This window comes from Lepidochelys kempii, chromosome 26 (assembly GCF_965140265.1).
Source record: "Lepidochelys kempii isolate rLepKem1 chromosome 26, rLepKem1.hap2, whole genome shotgun sequence".
Lineage (NCBI taxonomy): Eukaryota > Metazoa > Chordata > Testudines > Cheloniidae > Lepidochelys > Lepidochelys kempii.
Window position 1 is genome coordinate 10,755,388 of NC_133281.1, and position 14,394 is coordinate 10,769,781.

The window sequence follows — 14,394 nt, forward strand, 5'->3', positions numbered from 1 at the left end:
ACACAGAACACTGATGATAGAACTCAGGCACCAGAAGCACATTGGCCTTCTACCACTTGAACTAAAAGTTTAAATGACAGTTTAAATTAGCAGTAGTAATTTTCATATTTTAATTTCTATGTATGAGCCATCAGCAGGGGGCAACACAAACTGTTTCACCCAAGTATATCTCTGATGTTCTTATAGCTGAGCACAGTGGTATGCAGAATAGTAGTCAATGAGGGAGAATTATAACCATTGAAGACTGACCTCTGCCATGTGACCAGGGTGTATCCTTTTGATCCCTGTCACATGACTTGGGATCAGAAAATAAAAATTAATTTCTAATTAATTGATTTGTGTCACAATCTTACCCCAAGAACCAGTGGGGAACTCATCCATGTCACTGTCACAGCATCACTTTTCAAACTACCTCTGCACTTTAATTCAAAGGTTAGTATGGGTGTCCTTCTAGGCAGGAATAGCATGACTACTTGGGGGAATATATTCTCTTTTCAGTGTATGTACATACCTCTCAGCAGCTGCGTAGAAACACACATGTCTTCACTGAGTGGAGGCTATGCTATAATCCTCTGAGTGAATAGGTGAATATTTGACCTGTAAACTAAAGCTAGGTAACCAACTAGACAGTAAGGGGCCATAAACTGTTCAATTTCATGAGCCCAGCTTTCACTAATGTCAACTCTCATGCAGAATGAGGTTTTATACAAACTGATCACTGCAGGTCTGAGTATCCCTCCATGAACCTGATCTTTCGGCTGAATATTCACATGTCCCAAAGCTGGCTTCTTGCCTTGGCTGCTTTTGGTCTAAGTCAGGGGGTTGCAAGCTTTTCTCTTCCACATCCCCCAGATGAGCCACTTTTTCTCAGCTGGTTCACTCAAGTTCAGACTGGTGACATCTGCACAGAGAATACGGGAGGAAGGAAGGGAGCTGGATTCAGGTGCTGGGATGAAAGAAAATGCACTGTAAGTGCTTGTAATTTCTTGCTGCGAGGAATTGTCAGTCTTTGTTATTTTCATAGGTCCAAGTCTGCCCTTATTTACACCAGTGCAATACTATTAAATAGTTTTAATAGTTACTCTTGAGTTACACTGGTATAACCAAAAGGAGAATCTGGCCCATTGTTTTAGCTCCAGCATCCACTGTAGATAACTTAAACAAAGGGGTCTTGAAAATACAACCAAGGGAAAATTTGTGCAATTTCAGTTCAAGACTGATTTCCAGTCATCCAGCAAATTTCAATGTATAAGGCTAACACCACATAGGAAATCAAGTCGTACAAATTAAGATGGAAAAAAATATTGATACGAAAAACTCCCCTGTTGAATCATGATGTCTTCAGGTGGTTTTGATAAATATTTGTTCCACCCAGAAGAGATAAGCTGACATGGGGGAAAAAGTGCCTATCACTACCTCAAAAACCAACAAACTGTACCATGCCAGCCTTTGCATTCTTTCGTTTTTGCCTAAGCAGGACTTTATGTAAGGGCTGGAAAACAGGCTGTTTCTGGATTCCTGAACTGGCCAGGCCTGAATGAAAATTGCTACTACGGCCATGTGGTGAACAGAAGATCCCTTTTGTAAAGGATTTCTATATTTGGTTTCATTCCAAACCAGAAAAAAAAAAAAAAAGAGAAGATTTCAAAATTCTCTGTGAAGGAAAATTCCAAATCAGTTTTCACTTCAGGCCATTCAAAATGTTTCATTTTGACAGAACTGAAATGTTTTGTTTTGATTTCAAGTTTTTACAATGTTATGTTATATATATTGCATTTTAATATATTATACAAATAGTAAAGTAATTCTAAATGAAAAGTCATTTCAAAATGAAAAATTGAAATGTTTCATTCCCATAATGTTGAAATGGGATGTTTCAACATTGTTGGAGCTTATTTTAATTTTTTTAAAATTAAATTTGGCAAAATGGACCCAATTTCACAAAGCATTTTGATTTTGACTGATCCACACGTTTCAACGGAATATGGTTTCATCAGAGTTTTCCAAGTTAGCGCTAGTTGCTTCATTTTGATCACATAATACATAACCATATTGGTAATATCTTGATATTGGATCATGATGTGATAACATTTGCCTACAAGAGCCTTTGTCCTGGGGTTTCATTCCCCAAGAGCAGGGGCAGGTTCAGGTTCAGGGTTCTACAAATCGTGTAGTTAGAAAACAAATTACTTGGGTTAGTCCAGCCCTAATTTCACTATTTCTAGTTCTGATCCTGCATGAAAGGATGTGGAAAGATGCATGAAAAAGCAGATATATATGTATAAAATAAAGGCTGTCTTTGGGCCTCAGAAATAGAATCTAATTAACTTTTGGTTAAAGTTGGTTCTTAACAATATGAGTTTCCCTGTTGTCAGATAACCTTTAAGAGTCTGTATATAGACAGAAAATGTTCTGAGCAAAAGCTTTAAAGATAATATTACAGGAAACAATCTGGCACTGGCCAAGGAATGGGATCTTGTACAGTTGGATCTTTTCCTTCTCTGATTTCTACCATTCTAATTAGTTTCCATAATTTTTTCTTACAATCAATAACTCCAGCCGTACAAGTTTGCCAAACAGACTATATAAACAGTGAAAAGCTGATGGGGGATTTGTAGATTCAGACTTCCAAGTGTGACACACTATCTGTGATGGCCAAAATGGCTTTGGTTATTGGACTCTTGGACTAAGGAACTTTCCAAGTTGTTGCTAATGATACCACAGAGAGTAGCTAAATGGCATTACGTAGTTCACTTTCCTTGATCCCTTTCTCATGACCACTACCCAATTTATTAATGGTCCAGAAAAAAAGAGAGGATTTGATTACATGAACAATGTACTGTTCTGTGTGTTTTGGATTCCATTGATGGCACACATATGCTGCTCCATTTGCCATCTGCAACTCAGATAGATTAGAAGAACTGTAGATCATTCAACTCAGCAGTCTATTGGCCTGAGTGGTCTCTATTTTATACCTTGTGCTAAATGTAGAATTTTACACCTCCTCTGTCTTCACTTAGCACAAGTGTAAATGACAACTCAGGATGCAAGACAACAGATAATGTTGCACTATCCCTTTACATGGTCATAATGGTTCAAAGTAGCCTTAGTGTAAATGAGAATCAGGCCTGATGCTTCTAAATACAATTGGCTGCTTTAAATTGTCATAACTGCATTAAGGTTAAGGAAGCAAAAAGATTTGCACCACGGGAAGATCTGACCCAGTTGCTTGAATTCTTAGTTTCACAAAGGCCTCTTGATATCACTCTGGCAATGTAAAGTGGGTGTGAAGTAGAGCTGGTTGGAAAATGATATTTTTTTAAAAAGAAAAGGAGTACTTGTGGCACCTTAGAGACTAACCAATTTATTAGAGCATAAGCTTTCGTGAGCTACAGCTCACTTCATCAGATGCATATCGTGGAAACTGCTGCAGACTTTATATATACACAGAGAATATGAACCAATACCTCCTCGCACCCCACTGTCCTGCTGGTAAAAGCTTATCTAAAGTGATCATCAGGTGGGCCATTTCCAGCACAAATCCAGGTTTTCTCACCCTCCACCCCCCCACACAAATTCACTCTCCTGCTGGTGATAGCCCATCCAAGTGACAACTCTTTACACAATGTGCATGACAATCAAGTTGGGCTATTTCCTGCACAAATCCAGGTTTTCTCACATCCCCCCCACCCCCATACACACACAAACTCACTCTCCTGCTGGTAATAGCTCATCCAGACTGACCACTCTTACCAGCAGGAGAGTGAGTTTGTGTGTGTATGGGGGTGGGGGGGATGTGAGAAAACCTGGATTTGTGCAGGAAATAGCCCAACTTGATTGTCATGCACATTGTGTAAAGAGCTGTCACTTGGATGGGCTATCACCAGCAGGAGAGTGAATTTGTGTGGGGGGGTGGAGGGTGAGAAAACCTGGATTTGTGCTGGAAATGGCCCACCTGATGATCACTTTAGATAAGCTTTTACCAGCAGGACAGTGGGGTGCGAGGAGGTATTGGTTCATATTCTCTGTGTATATATAAAGTCTGCAGCAGTTTCCACGATATGCATCTGATGAAGTGAGCTGTAGCTCACGAAAGCTTATGCTCTAATAAATTGGTTAGTCTCTAAGGTGCCACAAGTACTCCTTTTCTTTTTGCGAATACAGACTAACACGGCTGTTACTCTGAAACCGATAATTTTTTAGAGAGTGTTTTAGTGAAAAATTTATCTTTAATTTCAACTATTCCTAGAGCATCTCATAATTTTGTGGGGTCTGACTAATTTTTGAATGCTTGAGGCTGGCAATCTGGTATACTTTATCAATATTGTGAATTATGGATATAAGATATCTGGGGTGAGGCCTTTGACATACGGGCAAAATTTGTCACTGGGAATCTTGTTTGACTTTCTGGATTAATCATCTAGGTTTAATTAAGCATTGTTAAAGGAAATGTACCGTGTGTAACTTCTGCATAACAGAAAGTTATGATAAAATATATTGAATTTAACATTACAAATGGTCTCTTATCTGCTACATGAGATTGACACTATCAGTTTGGTGCCAAATTGCTTGTTAGAGCAATTACATAAGGAAACAGTGTGCAATGTCATAAATAAATGGATACATGCCAATAAAATAAGTTTATTTCAGTATTTAACCTTCCCGTATCTAACTTTGGAAACTGGTGTATAAAAAATTGAAGGGTTTGTTTCATTTAGCCCAGCAGATCTTGAATCTCCTCTGCCATCAAAATGAGGTTCACTTTGAGTACATTTACTACTTTCTTCTTATACAACAGGAATGTTGCACAGGGTTGGGGTGTGACCATACACACGCAGAACTACTGCTAATTTCATTAAAAGTTTTAGAAATTTTACTTTCAGCAGAGATTTCACTCCATAAGGAAATGAACCCATCTATGCATTAATCTCTAGAATTTTAATGGAAATAGGAGAGAATTTTTAACCCAGACTTAAATGCATGTTTTATTGTCTACAGAGTAGCCAATCCTCATTTACAATACCTAAGTGTAAATCAGAAGTGATTCCATGAAATTCGAGGGGGTTACAACACTGGTGTATGATCACAGAAGTGAGGGGAGAATCTGACCCATAGAATCATGAAATGTAAGAATCTGGATATATGACTGGAAAGCAAAACTGTATTTAAATTCATCCTAGTTTGTTGAGGAATTAATTCTAAGAAGTTATTGAGCCAGGTTCAGCCCTTACTCGTGAGAAATTCTTACGGAAGTCAGTGGGAGTCAACATCTGAGGAAAAACTTCAAAATTTGTCTCTAAGACAATAATTATGTCTTGAAATGACATAATGTAAAAATTATTAAATCTTACAACAATATATATTGGCTCTGACTTTGACTAAATAATTCAGGGAAGTTTGAATAATATTTAGCCTCTGAATCATTGTCATAATTATGCGTGCATTTAGAACAGAATAACGAAAGCATTTAGCAATATTGTTTTCTGCACTAAATAAGACTGTGTCAGCCCTTCCATTATTTATTTCTGTATTCAGGGGTATATAACTCAATTGTTAACATTTTCTTCGGACTGAAACAAAGAAGTGCTACTAATATACTAGTTTCAGGGTTTGTTTATGTTGTGTCTGTCTCAACTTGAAAATCAATCTCTGATGTGAACTCCTAAATTATGTCCTCTATAAATATGCAATCACTTCCAGCAAAGCATAGTCAGTCTGAATTTTGGTTCAGTTTGACTATTCAATATGGGGAAGGAATTAAGGAGAATTCCCTTGCCCTCTGTGATCCACACGGGGAAGGGGTTAAGGAGACATAAAAGCTCACCAGAAATGCACTTGGAGAAGCACAGAGATGCTACCAAGATCCCTCGGGGCATGCATCACCCTAAAGGGAGTGGAGAGGGGTGGTTATGTATCTCTGCACTGTTCTCAGCACATGACCTAACTCTTTATGAATACACATATAATGTAATGTTATTGCTCTGGTCAATATTCAAAATAAAAACATTAGGAGAAAAATCAACTCTCTTTTAAGGAATGAAATATTCCATCCAAAGGGTTCACCTCCTATCCAAGAGTTTTTCAGCTTGTCACCCACATCCTGGACATTCCACTATTTTAAATATACTTTTTTTGTAGGTTTTTAATACTCTCACAGTTCAGGGCAACTGCACATATATTCCCTTTCCATGGTCCAGCAAGGACAACCACTCTATGCTCTCAGCTGGTCAGCTGTCACCTCCCTTGGGCAGAGACCTACATCTCTCTCCCTCCTGACCAGAGTTTTTCCAGGCTGCACAGTTCCCTGTTTACACTGTGATATTCGCAGCAAGTCAAACTATCCAAAAAGGCCAGTGTCTATGCTTTGCTTTCTCTTTGAAGGCTATGAAGGGCTCTGATTGCCTGCACTAACAAGTCAACACACAGCAAGTATATTTATTCTTAACGTGAAAGTGTTATCGAGAAAACATATTAAAAACAATGAAATAACCTACATGCCTGTTAACAAGTTTACCAGAGCTCACCCCCCAACTCCATCAAAGGCTCTGACAGGAGTCAGTCCTTCAAACCCCACCTTCTTCTGTGGTTACAAATTCATAGCAGCCTTAGCTTAGAACCAGAACAACCATGAATACTTCAGTTTTTCCTTTAGACAGCTTGGCCCTTTGATCTTGGCCTCAGGTGATCAGCAGACAAAGGCTCAGGGTGGAGCTTCAAAAGGCTGGGTTTTTGCATAACTGAGGGTGGGGAATTTGCATTCACCTCCAGCTAGATATTTATAAGGAAATACCCTTCACATCTGCTGTCCCAAAAGACCCTTCTTGTTTGCCATATTGTTCAATATAGTCCTTTGACTATCCAGGCCCACAATAATACATAACCTTTCCATTTGATACAATGGACTCCAAATATACTTGAACTTAATTCAGCAAGGTTTTTCAAGGATATTGCTGGAAATTGCCAAATCTGTCACAAATACTATGAGCCAAATGTTGCTCTTCTCACATAGGCAAAGCATCCTGCCCAGGCTAATAGGAATTTGCATCAGAAATGGTAACAGATTTACCCATACGATTATTTCAGCATGTTTGAATAATCTTCCAATAGATTACAGGTTAGGATCCAGTCCAGCAAAGCACTTAAGTATGTGCTTAAATTTAAGCATATGCCTAAGCCTATTCTTAGACAACAAAGAACTTTTAGAACATGTTTTATCAAGGCAAGCACTTACATTGTTATGCTTCCAATGTTAATTTCAGATTGTGATTGCTGCTCTGCTCAGAGTCTTCCTAGCTCCAATTTTTGCTAATGATGTAAGTATAATGATCAACTCTTATCAAAATGTTTCTTTTGGGCTGTATGAGTTTTCATATCTGAAAAATAAATTTCTGAAAAGGAATCTAAGATTTCCTTAGTGCATTAAACTGACATAGCACAAGATTGTGCTTGCGTGCTAAAGAAAATATTTAGTTTGTTTACTTACTGAGGGGGAAAACTCAATTATTGGCAGTTTAGGAAACATCAAATTATATTTTGATACTAGTATAAATATTATGAAATCATTGTGTGGCGTGGTGGGATAATGATAGCATTGAGGATTTGATCACAGAAACACAGTACAATGATATCAACTAATGTCTGTTTGCAGATTAATAAAGGTGAGAGCTGGATGGGAAATGCATTTTGTTTTTCATGAAATCTGTTAGATTGCTATTGTAGGCAAGCTTATCGTATCATCCCCTCCATAAATTTATCAAGATCACTCTTGAAATGAGTTAGGTTTTTTGTCCCCACTACTAGTCTTGGAAGACCGTTTCAGAACTTCACTCCTCTGATGGTTAGAAACCTTTTTCTAATTTCAAGCCTAAAATTGTTGATGGCCAACTTATTTCTATTTGTTCTTGTGTCAACATTGGCTCTTAACTTAAATGACTCCTCTCCCTTCCTGGTATTTATCCCCCTAATGTATTTATAGTATAATCATATTCCCCTCAGCCTTTGTTTGGTTAGACTAAACAAGCCAAGATCCATAAGTCTCCGCTTGTAAGGTAGGTTCTCCATTCCTCTGATCATGCTTGTAGCCCTTCTCTGCACCTGTTCCAGTTTGAATTAATCTTTCTTAAACATGGGAGACCAAAACTACACACAGTACTCCAGATGAGGTCTCACCAGTGACTTGTATAATGGTAATTCCTTATCTCTACTGGAAATACCTCACCTGATGCAGCCCAGGATTGCATTGGCCTTTTTCACAGCTACGTTACATTGGTAGTTCAGTCACCCTGTGATTGATCATACACCCAGGTCTTTCTTTTCCTCTGTTACTTCCAACTGATGTGTCCCCAGCTTATAGCAAACATTTTTGTAGTTAATCCCTAAATGCATGACTTTGCACTTTGCTCTATTAAATTTCATCCCATTTCTATTACTCCAATTTTCAAGGTCACCCAAATCTTCTTGCATGATATTCTGGTCCTCCTCCATATTGGCAATACCTCCCAGCTTTGTGTCATCTGCACATTTTATTAGCACACTCCCGCTTTTTATGCCAATGTCATTCATTAAAATATTAAATAAGATTGATCCCAAGACTGATCCTTGAGGAACTCCACTAGTAACCTCCCTCCTGCCTGACAGTTCACCTTTCAGCATGACCTACTGTAGTCTCCCCTTTAACCAGTTTCTTACCCACCATTTGATTCTTCTTTTAATCCCCATCTTCTCCAATTTAACTAATAATTTCCCACGTGGAACTGTATCAATCAAATGCTATACTGAAGTTCAAGCAGATTAGATCTACTGCATTTCCTTAACTAGAAAATTGGGTATCTTCTCAAAGAAAGAGATAAGGTTGGTCTAGTATGATCTACCTTTTCCAATACCATGCTGTATTTTATCCCAATTACCATTTAACTCTATGTCCTTAACTGCTTTCTCTTTCAAAATTTGTCCTCACACCTGGCATACAATTGAAGACAAACTAATGGGCCTGTAGTTTCCCAGATCACTTTTCCCCTCCCCATTCATACTGTATTTGCAATTCTGCAATCATAGGGTATGACCCCTGTGTTTACAAATTAGCTCTGAGTTACTACAGATAATTCTTTCCCAAGTATTTGACTGGTGGGTCTTGCTCATATGCTCAGGGTCTAACTGATTGCTATATCTGGGGTTGTGGAGGAATTTTTCTTCAGGTCAGATTGGCAGAGACCCTGGCCGGGGAGGGAGGTGCCTTCCTCTGCAACATGAGGCATGGGTCACTTGCTGGTTTGAACTAGAGTAAATGGTAAATTCTTTGTAACTTGAAGTCTTTAAATCAAGATTTGAGGACTTCAGTAACTAGAGGTTATGGGTCTATTACTGGAGTGGGTGGGTGAGGTTCTGTTGCTTGTGATCTGCAGGAGGTCAGACTAGAGGATCATGATGGCCCCTTCTGGCCTTACAGTCTGTGAGTCCATGAGTCTAAGAACCTTTATGCTTTGGCTCAGATAGTTTTAGAAGCATCCCAGCCACTTCCCAAAGTCTCTCTGTTATAGCCCTTTAATGTGATTTTAAGGCCAATGATTTTCCATAGCATTGGTTATGGAAATGGATTTATAGAACTGAGCTTTAGAAATCTAAACACATAAATGCTTGTCTTCAAAAAAACCCCACAAAAACAGAATGTGAATGAAAACAATCAGGGAAACAATGGCAGAAACTCCCACCAGACTGTGAGCATCAACAACGATAAGCACGTGGCCAACATTGACTCAAACAACGGCTGGAACTCATGGAACTCCGTCTGGGACTACGGCAATGTAAGTGGCAAACATGCATTTTTGGAGACTCCTTGAGCCAATAGCTCTGTGCATTCTGCTCCAGTGGATTGGGGCATCAGTCACTAGTAAGTAACTGCACTGAAAACAATGGAGTTACGCCGTGTAAATAAGACTCCAATGAGCCTGATTTGTTTCTCACCACCTGTGTTACACTGATGTCATAGGAACTATTTTTGATTTATGCCTGTATAAGGGAGAGAAGAAACAGGCTTGAAAAAAGAATTATTTTAGTTTACATTAAAATTCAAAACTGGTAGAGTAGTTCTCACTGAAGCCAAGGAAAGTATGAGCAAGACCAGTTAGGTGCAAACTTTCAAACATACACTTCTCTTGCAATCTAAATCTGAATCCAGATCTTCCATGGCAAAAGAATCAAGCATATGAGGAAAAGATTTTCAAAAGTGCCTGGGAGTGCCAATGGAACTTTTACTCCTAAATCCTTCTGGGGTTCTGAAAATGTCCTGGGTAACCTTTTTACTACTTCTGGTGCACTATGTGCTGCATCAGCATTATCAATTGAGCACCCATTCACATGCCTGAAACAGCAGAGCGGACCAATCACATAGCAGCACTGAAATGCTCATTTGCTTCATCCATGATAAAAATGCCCCCGTCATCATGATACTATCCCTTAACAAATAAAATTCAGAAACACCATTTGCTTGCACTATAGCAAGTCTCTACACTACACATTTCTCAATACTACTTCGTCTATTTTTTGAGCCCCAAGTTCCATTGCTTATTTCATTTGTGACCAAAGAGTGGAGCTGCTTTGAAACAAAATGCCACTCTCTCTGTAATTTTATTTTGCAGGGTTTCATTTCAACCAGGATACTTTCAAAGAAAGCCTGCATCATTGCTAAAATTAACGAAAAAGTTATGCCTGATGTTGTAGAGCTTCCCCAGCTGATTAAAGAAAAGATGGTAAGAAGGAGGGGAAAGGTGGGGATGATTGGTGGGGGGTGGGACTAGGGAGTTTGCTTGTGAAAATGCATCATCTTAAAATGGTAGAAAAAGGCAAAGGCTGCTGTAGCAAAAGGCACGTTTCTCGCCATGCATGGTTTACTTCAAGCCTTTATTATGGAGCCTTATAGCCTCATTCTTTGTTGCCTTGCACCTTCTGCCGTCATTTACAACAGAACAAAGCGGGTGTAAAATGCTACTAAACGGATCTGGTAGTGTTTTATACTCATTTTGCACCTCTTAGCAGTCCACTGGTGAAAGTAACTGCCCAGGGTGTGGGTTAATGGTGAACTGGACCCCTAGTTTGCATGAGTAGTGATGAAAGAAAAAGGTTTTTAGATGGCAGTGGAAATGTTGGCAGCATTTCACTGTTCCAGTGACTCTTTCCAGGGCACTTTTGGGGTCTTCAGCCCTTAGCCCTTCTTAGTTTCTCCACTTGTGCCCTACGGGAGAGCTGAGCAATTGAGTGACTCTCAGCTTGCTCCTGAAATGTTAGGCTGTACCCACATTGTCACAAGCTGTGCACTCTTAGGAATTTCACAAAGAGGATCATGATTTTATTAAATGCTGTTATTCTGGGTTTGCTTACTGAATATTTAGAAGGCCGGCTCTCGAGGGCCTCCCCCAGTGGAACTGCGATTCACCGTCTCAGAAACCAGAGTCAGTGACTTGGCCCTGTATGGGAAGTCTGTTGAAGCTATGTGCAGAGGAATTCCAACCTATGTTGCTCGCGAAGCTCGTGAGTACAGATTTAACTAACATTTCATGCCGCAAAACCACCCAGGGTATTTACAATATGAAACATGGCAAGTGTGTCACTTTCCTAAGTGGAAATGAGCCAGAAGCAACCTGGGGTGTTTCAGGAAGGCATCAGGATCTGAACCCAGCTCTGGATCTGAATTTTGCAGGCAATCTCTATAAGGGGCTGAACCCAAAGTCCAGATCCCACCACACCTGGATTTAATGGGGTTCAAAATACAGAAAAGAATTTTGCAGCTTAGGCTCTCATCTAAAATTTTAAATGAATACTCACATATCTTTCTTTCCACTCCCCAAAGTGATGGAGAAATGCAAGGATTTCTTTATTCCCTCACCATCCTTGCAATCTCCTTACAGAGCAGGTTTAGAGGCTGTTAGAGCTGCATGTAACTTGTCCACTCTCCACTCTATTCCCTCATCTTGTAATATATCACCCAAATCAATTTTGTCTGCTCTCAAGCATTGCAACTGCCTTCCAATTAATTGGACTCTTAAATGAGGTTTGATAGCCTCGAAATCTTTCTCTATAAAACAGAATGCTAAAAATCTGAGGAAGAATGTATTTGAGAGCACTAAATGCCTCATTCCACTTCAGTGGCGAGCAGGGTCATTTTGATTAAGGATAAAGGAAGTTTTCATAGAAATTTAAAGTATTTAAGCTCTGTAAAAATAATATGAAATCGTGTAATGTTAGGATATTGCTTATTTCATAGCACTTGTATGGCCAAATTATTGTGATAAACTTCCTTTATTGTTTGAAACAATGACGGGGGGGAAATGGAGCTGTCTGTGGAAATTGCTAACGCATTCATTTTTCCACCACTGGCTTTTCCTTCTTTGTGCTGAATATTGCTCCAATAAATGATAAAGACTGACTCATGTTTGAAGTTTGGAGAAATAAGAAAAATCATCACATTAAAGTAAAAAACTACTTTTTCCCTGATAAACAAAGACTAGAGCAACACAGCTGCACCGAAACAAATTGCTTAAAGAAATTGTTTGCTTAAATCTGAGTTTTTATTAGGTGGCATAATTGCCTTTGTTTTCTCTTCTGCAAATCATGGCCTAATTGTAGATGGGAAAGAAATTGGTCTTTTTATTTTGATGAAGCTAGGTCATGCTAGCTTAGGTCATGTATGTAAATAGGACTGAGGATAAAGGCTTATATGCCATTTAAATTCCATTTCAGACCTTTTTAATAATTTAAGTCAGACTTAAGAGATGAGTGGAACTCGTGCTGGCTCTCTCCACAAGGGTGAACTTCACCTGGATTTGTGCGGACCTAGATGGTTCAGAAGACAATCTTATGGCAGAAGTATCTCCTTTTTGATTTTCAGCAAAGTATGTTGAGATGCCACGGTATTGCTCTGAAAATCTCATAGTCTCCCTATTCAGTAGTGGATTTTTTGATGTTGGTTTTTTTTGTTTTTTTTTTTTTTTTACTATTTATTGGAATACTCAGTAGTTGTCAGTTTTTTATAACGTAGAAACCCAGCGTGACTTTAAGACTGGTACTAAACGAATAATGATTCTTTTTCAGAGTTACTGGGACCTATTACCCACTTTGTTACTCCCATTTTGCACTGGTGTGATTGCACTGATTTCAGGGCAGCCGTATTGAACTGAAATTGAACCAACCCAATGTTGAATCTGGCCCATTATTTCCTTTTGAGTTGAATCTTTGCTACTTATAGTTAGCAAGATTTTAAAGATGACTGTAATCAGTACTGAAAAATAAAATGGAAAAAAATAGAAGCAACGTCAGGGCATGGAGGGATAAACCATTCTCTGTTGATTGCTGACATCACAGTCACACAGATATGCCAATACGGGCAATGTAAATATCTAAGATAGACGAATAGATATCCAAGTAGTAATGTCCAAGTGGTCCTGAAACTGAACCAAAGCCCATGGAAATAATGTTTTCATCAACTTCAATGAACTTTGGATCATGCTTCAGTATATTAAAATTCTGTTTGCATCAAAGGAGTATTTTTTCTGATTATAGTAACTCATTTTCATACAAAAGAATTAACTGTAGGGCACGTGGAATTTTAATGCTCTTACTCACAAATTAATAATCCACTCATTCCCACATCATGCTCGTGCATTGCGGGCTTTTATTAGATGGCATAGACCTTGTATGGTTTGGATTGAATGGGAAATGGTTTGGAGTGTTCTTTGCAGGAGAATTATTCAGGACGGTAATGAATGGATGACTGTGATAACATCCTTAGCCATCACCGGATATTAATTTTTGTTTTTCTTTTTCCCTTAGGAGACAACTTTTTCTTTTATTCTGGACAATGTTTCAAGACTAATATAATGGATATGATGACATTTAACTATTGCGGTGAAACTGCATCTTTCAAATAAAATTGCTGCTGATAGAATCCAGCTAGCAATGCCCTCACTGATTAGACAAATAATAATTTTGTTGCTGTTCTTTTCATGATCGTGTTATCAGATATGTGTTTTCCTCTCCTCCATATGTTTTCTGTGTAGAAGAAATCTAGGCTGTTACAATATCTGTCAATAAAGGAATTAGTCAGTTATGCCATGTTTCTAATAATTTCTGTCTTCTGTCACGGACACTGGCTCAAGATGTGATCTGAGAGGTTAAACAGGTTTGGACCTGGTTAGCATTTGGATGGGAGACCATAACGAAAGAGAACCTTGGGGCTGCATGCAAGGAGGCTAATGATTTAGAGCAGAGGTGGGCAAACTACGGTCCGCGGGACCGTCCTGCCTGGCCCTTGAGCTCCCGGCTGGGGAGGCGAGCTCCCGGCCCCTCCCCTGCTGAGCCTCCTGCCCCATAGCCTCAGCTTACCGTGCCACCAGCGCTCTGGGT